The sequence below is a fragment of the Pseudochaenichthys georgianus genome, chromosome 4, assembly GCF_902827115.2.
Source record: "Pseudochaenichthys georgianus chromosome 4, fPseGeo1.2, whole genome shotgun sequence".
NCBI classification, from domain to species: Eukaryota; Metazoa; Chordata; class Actinopteri; order Perciformes; family Channichthyidae; genus Pseudochaenichthys; species Pseudochaenichthys georgianus.
The window spans coordinates 20,779,857-20,791,365 of NC_047506.1; the positions used below are offsets into that span (position 1 = coordinate 20,779,857).

At 41.2% G+C, this 11,509-nt stretch overlaps 1 protein-coding gene across 1 annotated transcript in view; it reads right to left on the reverse strand.

Moving 5' to 3' along the window:
* fcho1 (FCH and mu domain containing endocytic adaptor 1) overlaps positions 1-11,509 on the reverse strand; it is a 63,304-nt gene extending 51,795 nt beyond the window's left edge. The window contains exon 1 of the mRNA XM_034081908.2: positions 11,417-11,509. The gene's annotated coding sequence lies outside the window, so the exon portion shown is untranslated. The remainder of the gene's footprint in view (positions 1-11,416) is intronic.

The window sequence follows — 11,509 nt, forward strand, 5'->3', positions numbered from 1 at the left end:
GTGAGGGATGACAGAAGCCTGTTGTTCTCTTATTGAAACAGTCTGGTGTGGCATACTGAAACATACAGTAGATCTGAGCTAATTAGCCGTTTGGTGCTAATCTTTACTGTTTTGACACAGCACGATCCAGAAACAAGAAGGCAGAGAGGTGTGCAGCGGGACCCCATGTGGGTAGCAGGCAGCCATGGTGGGATGTATAGAAGAAGCTGACATCCAGCATTCTCCATCTGCTTCTCACTAAACGCTCAGCTGAAATCAGCTATGAGGCTAACAAAGCCCCGAGAGGAAGTGGGACACACTGTGACCTTGATTCCTCATGCTCAAGATCATTTTTTATTCATACAATTAAATGCCTGCACAAATGTTGGTCTTTCTGTGCCTGTCCCCATGAACATATTCATCACAGCAGCAAATCTCCACCACAGCTACTTTACTGTGAGAAACATGAACAGAGAGTTCGAGGGGAAACGTCAATATATAAATAAATGTACAATAACTCTCAGCATCAGAAACGTCAATATAGATAGATAGATTCAACTTATTGTCATTACACAGTACAGGTACCATGTAACGAGACGGTTTTTCTGCATTTGACCCATCCTAGTGTTAGGCAGTGGGCTGCCATTATGTACGGCGCCCGGGGAGCAGTGTAGGGAACGGTGCCTTGCTCAGGGACACCTCGGTAGCACTTGGTCTTTCCGGGACTTGAACTGGTGACCTTCCAGTTGCCAAGCCAAGTCCATATGGACTTCGCCACCACCGCCCTATATAAATAAATGTACATTTACTAGATATTTTGAGGTGCCTCCGTGCATTGCTCTAAGTCAGTGGTTCCCAACCTGGGGAGCGCCAAAGATCGCAGGGGGGGCGTCAGGCCTCAGATGATTTGAGACAAAATATCATATTTAGACTTTTTTTTTTTTTACATATAATTGTAACGCAATACATGATTGTCACTAAAAGCCTTGTCTCTACATTACAATAAAATATAAAAAATAATTGATTAATTAGTTTTAATAAAAATTCAAGTTAGTAGCTATTAAAGGCATACAAAGAAATAGAAATGTTTCTTCTGCGCGTAAAGTGTCCAAATCAGGCATTTCTGGATAAGCGCATTTTTTAAAACATAGTCATTGTCCATGCCGGTTTCAGTTGGTTTATTTGTCACAGTTGCTCCGATCAGATCGGTCTCCTCCATTTTGTAGATTATTTACGACTTCATCAAAGTCACTCCAATAGTGTTCTTGATTACGCTTTCATCCTCCTTTAACAAAATACTTCACATTCATCCAGTTTGTGACAGTAGTTGTAGCATTTTGAGACTTTTAAACTGTAATTACCGCTGTTGCGCCCCGCCCCCCCTTGTGTGTGTGTGTGTGTGTGTGTGTGTGTGTGTGTGTGTGTGTGTGTGTGTGTGTGTGTGTGGGGGGCGGGGGCGCAACTTCCAACAGGAGTCATTTGGGGGGGCTCTTGGGAAAAAAGGTTGGGAACCACTGCTCTAAGTGTCTTTATAAACTGGTAGCTAATAATGGTGTTCTCAGATAAGGGGGAAAACAAATATTGTTATTATTCCAATAATTGAATATAAGAAGATGATTAAGTACAATAACGTGGACCATTTCTACAAGGACTGCAGGTCTGTAAATGCAAATGAACATTTCAAGTTATCAGGGCACAGACAGAAACATTTATACGTTTCAATTCTGTCCGTTAGTTCTGAAAAAGGCAGAAAAAGATTAAAGAAGTACAACAAAAAAAACACAAAAGTGAAAAAACTAAGTGGTCAATACAAAACATAGTGCTTCACACATTTGGTTTCTTCCAATATCAATTATTTCCGAATGCTAATGGTATGTAGCCATCGGAGTCAAATGTTGCCAAGTGAAACTGGATTCGTAAAAAGATCAGTGTGGTTATTGATGCATTGCAGACCTGGAGGAACAGACTCCTCCACAGAGGTCTGACCCACATGTATTTCCTATTATCTAGCCTTTTCTTTGAATTGTATTCTTACTTTTTAAATAGTTAAGGGACAGGTTTTTAAGAACAAAAAGGCAAGGACTGCTCCAAATAAAAAAAATGAAGTAAAGGTGAAGATGTTAACTATTCTGATAGATTAAATGAAAGCATAAAAAGGACATACTATGCATGTCCTGTAATCCTGTTTCCCTGTCAATCTGTCTATAATCTTTCACACACACATACGGGTATTAGGCCGAGGGCGACACCGTACTTCTGGTATCCGCCATTTCACGCGAGGTGCAAGCAGAATATCATAGTCTATTGCCTTAATCAATATCTAGTCAACTCTAAAATACCACATATATGCAATGGCATGATAATATTATTGTGACACCTGGTGTTTCCAGAAATTAGACTTAGATGCAGCCAAAATCGACGAAGGCCACTTTCAAGGTTCGTTTTTCCATACATCTGCAGGCAGTCTTGTAAGGGCAATCAGACAACCCACACAGCTCTAGTTTACGCTGGTAACGACCTAGAGCACACCCCTCAAGTCCAGAGATGTCATCCGAAGACATGCAGCGATTTCTTCGGTCGTTAATTCAGAAAAAAAACCTAGTGCGCTTTGCCTGGCTACGTTAGCTAGCTGTTTATATTTGCACCTCCAGGATATTTGCACCTCCAGGAAAATGGCGTATTTATATATATATTAGGGCCGTCAGTCGATTAAAATATTTAATCGCATGTTTGTCCATAGTTAATCGCGATTAATCGCACATACTCTTATCAACATATGAGTGGACAAATATGCTTTATATGTTTGTTTATTATCATTTGAACAATGACAAATATTCTCATGAATATTAAACACACACACTCTGAACATTACAAATATTCGCCTCAATTCAACCTGGAACCTCTCTCATACAATACAAAGTGTGTGTGTGTGTGTGTGTGTGTGTGTGTGTGTGTGTGTGTGTGTGTGTGTGTGTGTGTGTGTGTGTGTGTGTGCGGGGAGACACTGTGATGGATCGTTGGAGCTATGTGCAGCTCAAGGCATATATGCTCGAACGGGAGCTGCCTGGACGCAGCAATCATGTTGCGCGCACTATCCGTGCCGAGTGTGCTGATTTTTCGTACAATGTCCCACTGTCTGAAATGTCGCTCCTCTGTTTTCATTGAAACAGCTCCTTATATCCGTTAGCGCAGCTAGCTAGCACCAGATGCTAACAACAACAACAACAACACGTAAGGTGTGCCTCGCTCGCGCCACACATACACACACCCTCCCGGTCCTCCCGATGGCCAGTCGGTGCCTGCCGGTGAGCGTGGCAGTGTGGTCTGCCACAAGCGGACGGCAGGAGCGGGGCTGTCAGCATCAGCTTGTAGATGGTATTTTAAACTCGATGCGCTCTGAAACTACGGGGCGGCCGAGGACAAAAAATACAGATGCGTTAATCGCGTTAAAATAATTAGTGGCGTTAACGCGTTATTAACGCATTAACTTGACAACCCTAATATATATATATATGGCACGCGTTGCATTGTGGGTAGCTCGTGACGTCACTGTGTGTGAAAGAATTCTCTCAGGATCAGAGAGTGTGGAGCGAGAGAGAGCAGCACAGTCACACAGATAGGAGGGTAAGAAACGAAACACACAGTTTGAGGTAGAGCTGAACGATATACCGTGTCATGGCGATAACCGCGATATGCGCATGCGCGATATTCTTACCGCAATTGTTTATAATCCATAATTCCATTTTTATGTAAAAATCGGAGCACAACAGTTAGTAGCCACCAGAGTGTATGCAGCTTCTGGTTTTGGCTACGCGTCACTCTCACTCCTTATTTGGTAATGTGTGTGTGTTATACTGCACTGGACTGCCGCATAGCCAAGACCGGAAGCAGCAGCCACTCTGGTGGCTACCATTAGCAGCTAACTTTTGCTCTGCGATTTTTACATAAAAATGGAATTATGGATTATAAATGAAATAATTTTTTTATACAGAGACGTTAAAAACCTATAGATTAACCGATTCAGCCACGTTTTTTCTCGTTTTAATGCCATTGAACACGTCTTTTGATCAGATTGACAGCTACGGTGAGACATCTCCCCTAGAAGCTACGTAAAGGTACGTGTTGTGATGTCTGTGTTTGCTTCCCCTGTCCGAGTTCGGATCACTCAGTGATGATACTATATACACCTAAATAATCTGTGGAACCGCAGCTTTAATCGGATATGTTGTATGTGCAGCTACGATAAGTAATAAGGGTACTTTTATCTTGAGTTCTGTGCCAAAATGCGTTAGCATTTTTCGCTCAGGGGTCATTTAGATGCTTCTTATGAAACTTGTGTTTTGTTTTGGTAAAAATGGTTTGTATCGTCAATTAGCTAAGATTATTTCCGTTAATCTGGTATAACACAATAATAGGTTCTTAAATATTAAGATCCCCTGAGACACAGTGTCGTGAAAAAAAAAGTAAAGTACCCGGCGGGACTTTGGGGCTTAACAGTTTTAAAAAAAACCGCAATATATACCACAGGGGGAAATCGCGATGTCAGTTTTTTTCAATATCGTGCAGCCCTAGTTTGAGGTGAGGATCATCAGCAAACAGACAGTAGAGATACAAGCAACCAGCCTTATCAATCGAGACACACTGACCCCTTCTTTTGCTCTCGGCCGTCCTCAAACTGCCTGACAACACACAGATGGCTGCCATGACAAATTAGGACTTAAGAAAAGCAGATGGGGAGGAGTGAAATAAATGCTCTTCCACAGAAAACACTGTCAACAACATAATTATGAATGGCTCAACCTTTCTGCCCACACAAGCATTTCTGTGTTTATTTCCCTTTCTTTTGCCAGAGAGCAATCTCATACCAGATGTCTCTCCTAAGGCTGGGAGGGAGGGAGGGTCAACAAAGTAATAAAGGCTTCCTCACCACCTCCACCTGCCTCTCCCTGCTTTGCGTGAGAGAAGAGATGAGAGAGGTTGGACAGGATTACTCCCCATGTCACTCCTCACACCAGGTTAGAAAACCAGAGACCAGCTTCCTCCTCAAGCTCAAAATGCAAAAGAAAATTGAACTGCGTAAATGTAAGGACACAGCAAAGTCTGAACCAAAGAATTAAGGTTTATCTAACCTTTGAACACTAACACTTGTGACACGTTCAGACAGCAGGAGGCAAGAAAAAACACAAAGACTGGTGATAAATAGAGAGGAGTGGAGCGGGTTGGGCTGATGGTGATCTCAAGAGTGATACAATCAGACAGGTTTAAAGCTCCAAACGGGAGATGAAGAAATTATACAGTGACATACTGCATAAGTATGACAAATAAAGATTGTTAGACTAAAACTCACGACATATTCAAAGCCATGTTTCAGAAAGTACGTTCAGATTAACAAAACATCACAAAGGAATAGTTACAGTTTGGTTTGTTTTATTGACTATAACAGAAATCTACTTCAGCTTAAACACTGTCATTTTTAATGTTGAACATTTAGTTGATTAATGATTCTCAGAAATGGATTAAGTATAAACTGTGATTCAATTTCTTTACAGCAGTGCTTTAAACAGGATGCTAACATCAGAATACAAGCAAACTTCTGATGTGCATGTGGCCCTGAGAGAGAGGACAAGGACAAACCGACTGAATTCACTGAGCAACTTCAGGCTCACAGTCTACTGCACTGCAGATCGACTCGTCTGTCCCTCAGTATTAGTTTTAAACCTGATTTGGCGAAGCGTGGAGGAGAGATCATTCTGTGTCAGGCCTAATTTCCCTCCTTCACCGCCACCACACAGCCTTCTGCACTGCAATGCTACCAGCATGACTCACTGCGGCTGGTCATTTAGAGCAAGAATTCATCGTGGACTTTCCTTCCTGAATATAAAACCTATGTGCGTTGATATGATAAGACAAGCTCTAATAAAAGTTTTCCGTTCATCTGTACTGTTGACATTCAATAGGTTTGACCTCCATTGTGAATTGTATTCTCTATAAGGATGTCTTTCCACAACGACACCCCTGTCTGCATCATCGCTATTGACTGGCGCAAACACATGAACTCCAGGGGGATCACCAGCAGTGTAATGCTTGACCTTTGTGGACAACATATGGTGAAGCTCAAAAGGTCAATTTACAATTGATTCAGAGCTTTCAATGCTTCTCCAGTCTTCATTCAGAGAACAGAGCTGCTCAGGAGTCATCACATGACCTTAATGTGAACCTTAAGTGGTCGTACACTGAGAGATTATAAACCTGTGTCAAAAAATGAATCAAGTATCATTTCAGGGTTCAAACTAAGGATTATTTTCTATCATTTTTTGATTTGCAGATTATTATTATGTCAAAAAACTATAAAATCACACGTTGGCATATTCAACTTTCTTTTTGTTTAGACTGTCAGTCATAAATATATGTATCTATATTGAATCCATATTTCATATATGTCTGGACAGACCATGATCTTACACGATATGCAGTATCCGCATGGTGAGTCATTGCATGTCTAATATGAAGAGAAAGAGAATTGCTGCCATCGTATTGTCGGCACAGCCCACAAAGCATAATGTGTCAACAACAGCATCAAAACAGTCAAACCGAAGCCTGCAGTTTAACGATGACACACTGGAACCAACATCACATCACCGCCAACTTAATGACAGCCTGTGTTTAATGACTATTGACTAGAGCAGCTTCAGCAGCACTGCGCAGATTTATTCTCTCCAAGCTGTAAACAGGCTGCCGACTGAGCGTGTGCGGGAGCCCTCAGTGACTGAGACCGAACCAGAGAAACAGTGAGACAGCAAACAGAATAGACAGGAGGCAGAGAGAAACAGAGAGAAGCACAGTGGTACAACAACCCAGGCTGCCAGCTCCCCATTGTCCTGGCCTCAATGTGCTTTTGTCACTGCAGCATGCAGCCCTGGTCCAGTCCAGTCTATGACCCCGTGCCAGGCAGACATCACCGAGCACTGGCATGACCAGCAAACACAATGCTCGTCAACATCTGTACACAGCTGGAGAGGAGCATGTTGGCAGCATACAGCTGTGAAATAACACAGCACAGTCTAACACTAGTTTATTTTATCTGAGGAGAGACTATAGAGGAATTGACAGCTGTTAGTATTCTCTTCTAGTAACCCATAAAAGCTTAACTAAATAACTACTCAAATGTTACACTTTTAAGAAACAGCAAATCCCTACATTCAAAAAAATGCAACTGACAAATTAGCCACATTATAGTGTGAATGAAATCCATGGGTGGGTGGGGGTGTGTGTCTGTCCTTTGCATTACTTGAGAAGTGTTTAATATACTTCACACTTGCACGTATATTGCTGGGCGTTCAGCGACGGATTTGGTGCAATTTGGGCAGGCGACACATTGAATATTGATACGATTAATAAACAGGCGAACACGCTCTATGCAGCGGCAGGTCTCCAAGGCTCTGCTCATTTGAGCATGACGTCTGCAGTTCAGAACGTTTCTGCTCTGGATTCATAATCATTTATAACATGAATACCGTTACTGCCAGAGAAAAGCAGCCAGTACTTACATTTGAGAAGACGTACGCCGGCCAATGTCTGATACTTTTACTTGATAAATGACTTCATTAGTCCTTTGATTAACAGACTAATCATTTCAGCTTTGGAAATCTGATAACGGTTCTATGAATAATAAATAAGAACAAGACCGCACTTTAGAAGAAGAAATTACGAATTTAAAAAACGCGTATTGCCCAATAGGCAAGTCATATCATTATTTGGCCCAAACTGAAAATGAACACAGTTTAAACCTATCATTGTATCAGTGTTTTCCTCCTCGTGGCGCTGGCCAATTCCTTTTATATTAAAATAATCTTGAATTGAAATCACCCTTCATGCTGCTTTAAGCAAATGAACTGAATACTTTTCTTTCACATCTCCTTATCACTTTTAGCATTTGAGCACAGCAGATTATACAATAAACAGTGACCCAGAAATAGATCCAGGACTATTCTGCTCCAGGATCCTCCCATCTGCCATGAGGAGACCTCAGGCACAAGCCATGGTTTTACAGGATTTACTGTTACTGGTAGTCAAATGTACTTTTAGACCTGTAATCATAACTGCATGTATTACACTGTAAATTGAGAGCTTTGAATTGACAGAGCTAAGAGTTTTGTTTGTGTTTTCATTGCACAACAGGTTAACTTCATCGTTTCCTGCCTCATATTTCCTGCCTCGGGGTCCTGCCCTGCTTGGCATAGCAGAGGCCTCGCAGCACTCTAGCCTACATATGAGAGGCTACGCATGTATAATTCATATTTGTCATTGGCACCATACAATGTGCTGTGGGAGAGCCAATAGGATAGGAGGTGGGCAGTGTCCCAAAGTGTAAAAGAAAGACGATACTTATGGGTCAAAGAGGAGGAAAGACAGTGATCAAGTGAGGTGAAGAGTCCAGCTCATACATGGTTGCAACTGTGTAAATGTTGTTCCTTTATTCAAATATAAATGGAAAACAGGTAGCTCTTCTTATTCACCCGTTTATTTTTCTCTAATCACATTACCCCTTCTTTATGTGAGCCACAATGAACAATGAATGTCTGTATAGATAAAACTGAGGCTTTAAAGAGCATCAGGCTTTACAGAGGCGTTTGTGCTTTAGTAATTGGTTGTGTGCTGTGGCTGTGAGGAAACAGCCTGTCAACAAAAGCTGGTGTCACCTGATGTTTGGGAACTTGGTGCAGCCACCTCACTTTCTGTGACCCCATTCATTACAAAGTGTAACTACAATTCTCAACAGGAGTGATGCCCAAGTGTCCTTTCATGGTTTCATTGTATTCATGTTGATGTGATAGCAGGGCTGTGCCATATCAAATTGATCATGATACTGGTAATAGCTAATGTCTATGTGAAGCCTGAGAAAAAAGCACAATGATTGTTAGTAATGTGTGAGAACAACCTGTCAAAGTTGCATGTGTGTGTGTGTGTGTGTGTGTGTGTGTGTGTGTGTGTGTGTGTGTGTGTGTGTGTGTGTGTGTGTGTGTGTGTGTGTGTGTGTGGTGTGTGTGTGTGTGTGTGTGTGTGTGTGTGTGTGTGTGTGTGTGTGTGTGTGTGTGTGTGTGTGTGTGTGTGTGTGTGTGTGTGTGGGGTGTCGGGCGGGGGGCTTGTGTGTGCATGGGGGGGGGGGTATGTTGTTTTAACATGTCACAGTGTGTGTGGTCACTGTTGAGCCATTACAATTATGCAAAATGGTACAATAAAGTGTTCATCATTATCTTTGGTATACTGACAATGCTAGCCTTTAGCCCAGAGCTTTCTCACTCAGCCAAAATAACTTGCAAGCTCCAACTGAGTATCCCCAAGACACTTACAGGAATAGTCCCAGTAGGTTTCTAAATGTAACTTCATGGTTAGATTTGAGATTTGTGGTGCCCTTGCCTGCAAGACATCCACCACAGTTGATGATCAGACTGTAAACAATGAGCAGCACACAGAAAAGTAAGTAAGTAGTTGGCTTGATGATATCTACTGGCTTGACTGTCTGTAGACAATTTCATCCAGTTTTCTCCTGACATTGGTGCACTTCCTTATTTAATGACAGTGCACTCCCTTTCTTCACTCTGTCTCTTCATCTCCAGCCCACTCATCCTGACTCACTTTGTGAGCAGTCAGCAAAGAGAAAGTCTATCTACTGTTGAAGTCAAGGAACAGGGAGAATGTTGTTTATGTCTCTGATATCGAAAGACCCAGCAGCACTCAACTCTAAACTCCTGACATTAGCTTGAGAGGCAGAGAGAGAAAAACAACACCGGCAGACAGACCATAGTGGCACAAGAAGACAGCTGTGATGAAAAGTAAAGATGCAAATACAGTGGTTTGTGCTAAAGCTGTTTGGAAATTAAACATCTTGCCGGCAGTTAAAGGGGAATTACAGCTGGGTTTCTTTGGTGGTTCCATCCCTTAAAAATGATGCAATAAAAGAGGGTGTCTAGTACTGTCTACCTCAAAACCCTAAACCCGTCTTACTTTCGCTTTTAAAGATAAACAACATTGGTAGAATTACCAAAGTGGAACCATACTACTGGCTGACAAGTGACAGACTATTAGATTATTTTAACCATACTTTATTACATTTGATAGCATACAGTAGCATGAAAGGAAATGTTGAAAAAATGGGAAATCGGGGATATTGTGGTCATAGACAAGTAGTGTGCACGTAAAACTCCAATATGTATGGTTTTACCATAAAGTTGAAAGAATATTCACATTCATAATTCAATGTTTATGAACCTAACTTTTGATTTAATAATATAATTAACCAGTTAAGTTGTTGTTTAGTCATAAAGAGGCTTATCAATTTGACAGTGTTGGCTGGCTCCCTACCTGTGATTCATTTTCAGGAGTTAGTCTAATGATTTTGCATTACAGATTATCATTTTAAAATAACAAAACAAAAAGGGGTCTATAATGATAGTGCCTGATATAAATACACCAATGCAGTGTTGCCAAAGCTAGATACTACATTTCCATTCAAGACAGTATCACTTATCATGTTAGGTCCCAAAGAGCTAAACAACCTGTTATCGAAAAGGCAGTTTAATCCTTCTTGAGTGGAAGTGTGTTTACATGGGCCAGTGTGTCTCAGTTGCAGGCATCAAAAGTTATCTCTCTCCATAATCTAGAAACCCAATAATGTGTCTCTGACCTCTAGCAAACCCACAACGCGATCAGTTTTTCTGCTGAATAGTCAGTATTCACATGTTTTTGTGTAATATTTATAATTACTACTCATAGGCTCTACCCAAGGCTGTTGGTGTCACAAGTGAGCCTGATGGTTAAATCTGATATTATTCAGTTTATCACAGATAAATCAGTCAGTTAAGCAGCAGAACATTGTGGTTCATGAATGCAAAAGATATATTTCAAGTAGACATACACAGTACAAAAGACAACATGTCTCAGGATGCAGGAGGTCAATTTAACTATGTGTTATTTAGTGGAAATAGCAGTGACCGACCAACATTCGACCATCCACATCACAAATGACTCAGAACTAGCATCAGATGACAGAAATATCCTATGACATGAAGCCAGTGTCAAATTAATGCATGTCAGTAGGACTCATATTAAAATTGAGACATTTTGACATATTTGTTTAGAGTGAACCATACCTACTAAAGTTTAAATTCTGCATTTAAATTAGGCTGTATTTTAAGTTGATACATTCAACTGTCTGATACTGATAACTTTTTAACTTGAGCTTAATTTCCCTCCATTCATGTGTCAAACAAACGTGTCTCCCGCTGCTGCAGACAGTTTAATTCAACAATGTCACAGCCATGCACGACCCACTGGATATGTTTAATAGCTTAGCATTAGCTGAGTCTTTCGAGACAATTTCTGAATTATATTCAAGTAACAGAAAGGGGTGAATAAAAAACAAGGAATACGTGTTTACCTCCGTAGACTTTCCCAACAGCGTTTATGGTATATTTTCCATCCCCAGTTTGTTTGGCAGCCACGGTCCTACACAAGCGTGCACCCTGAGCGG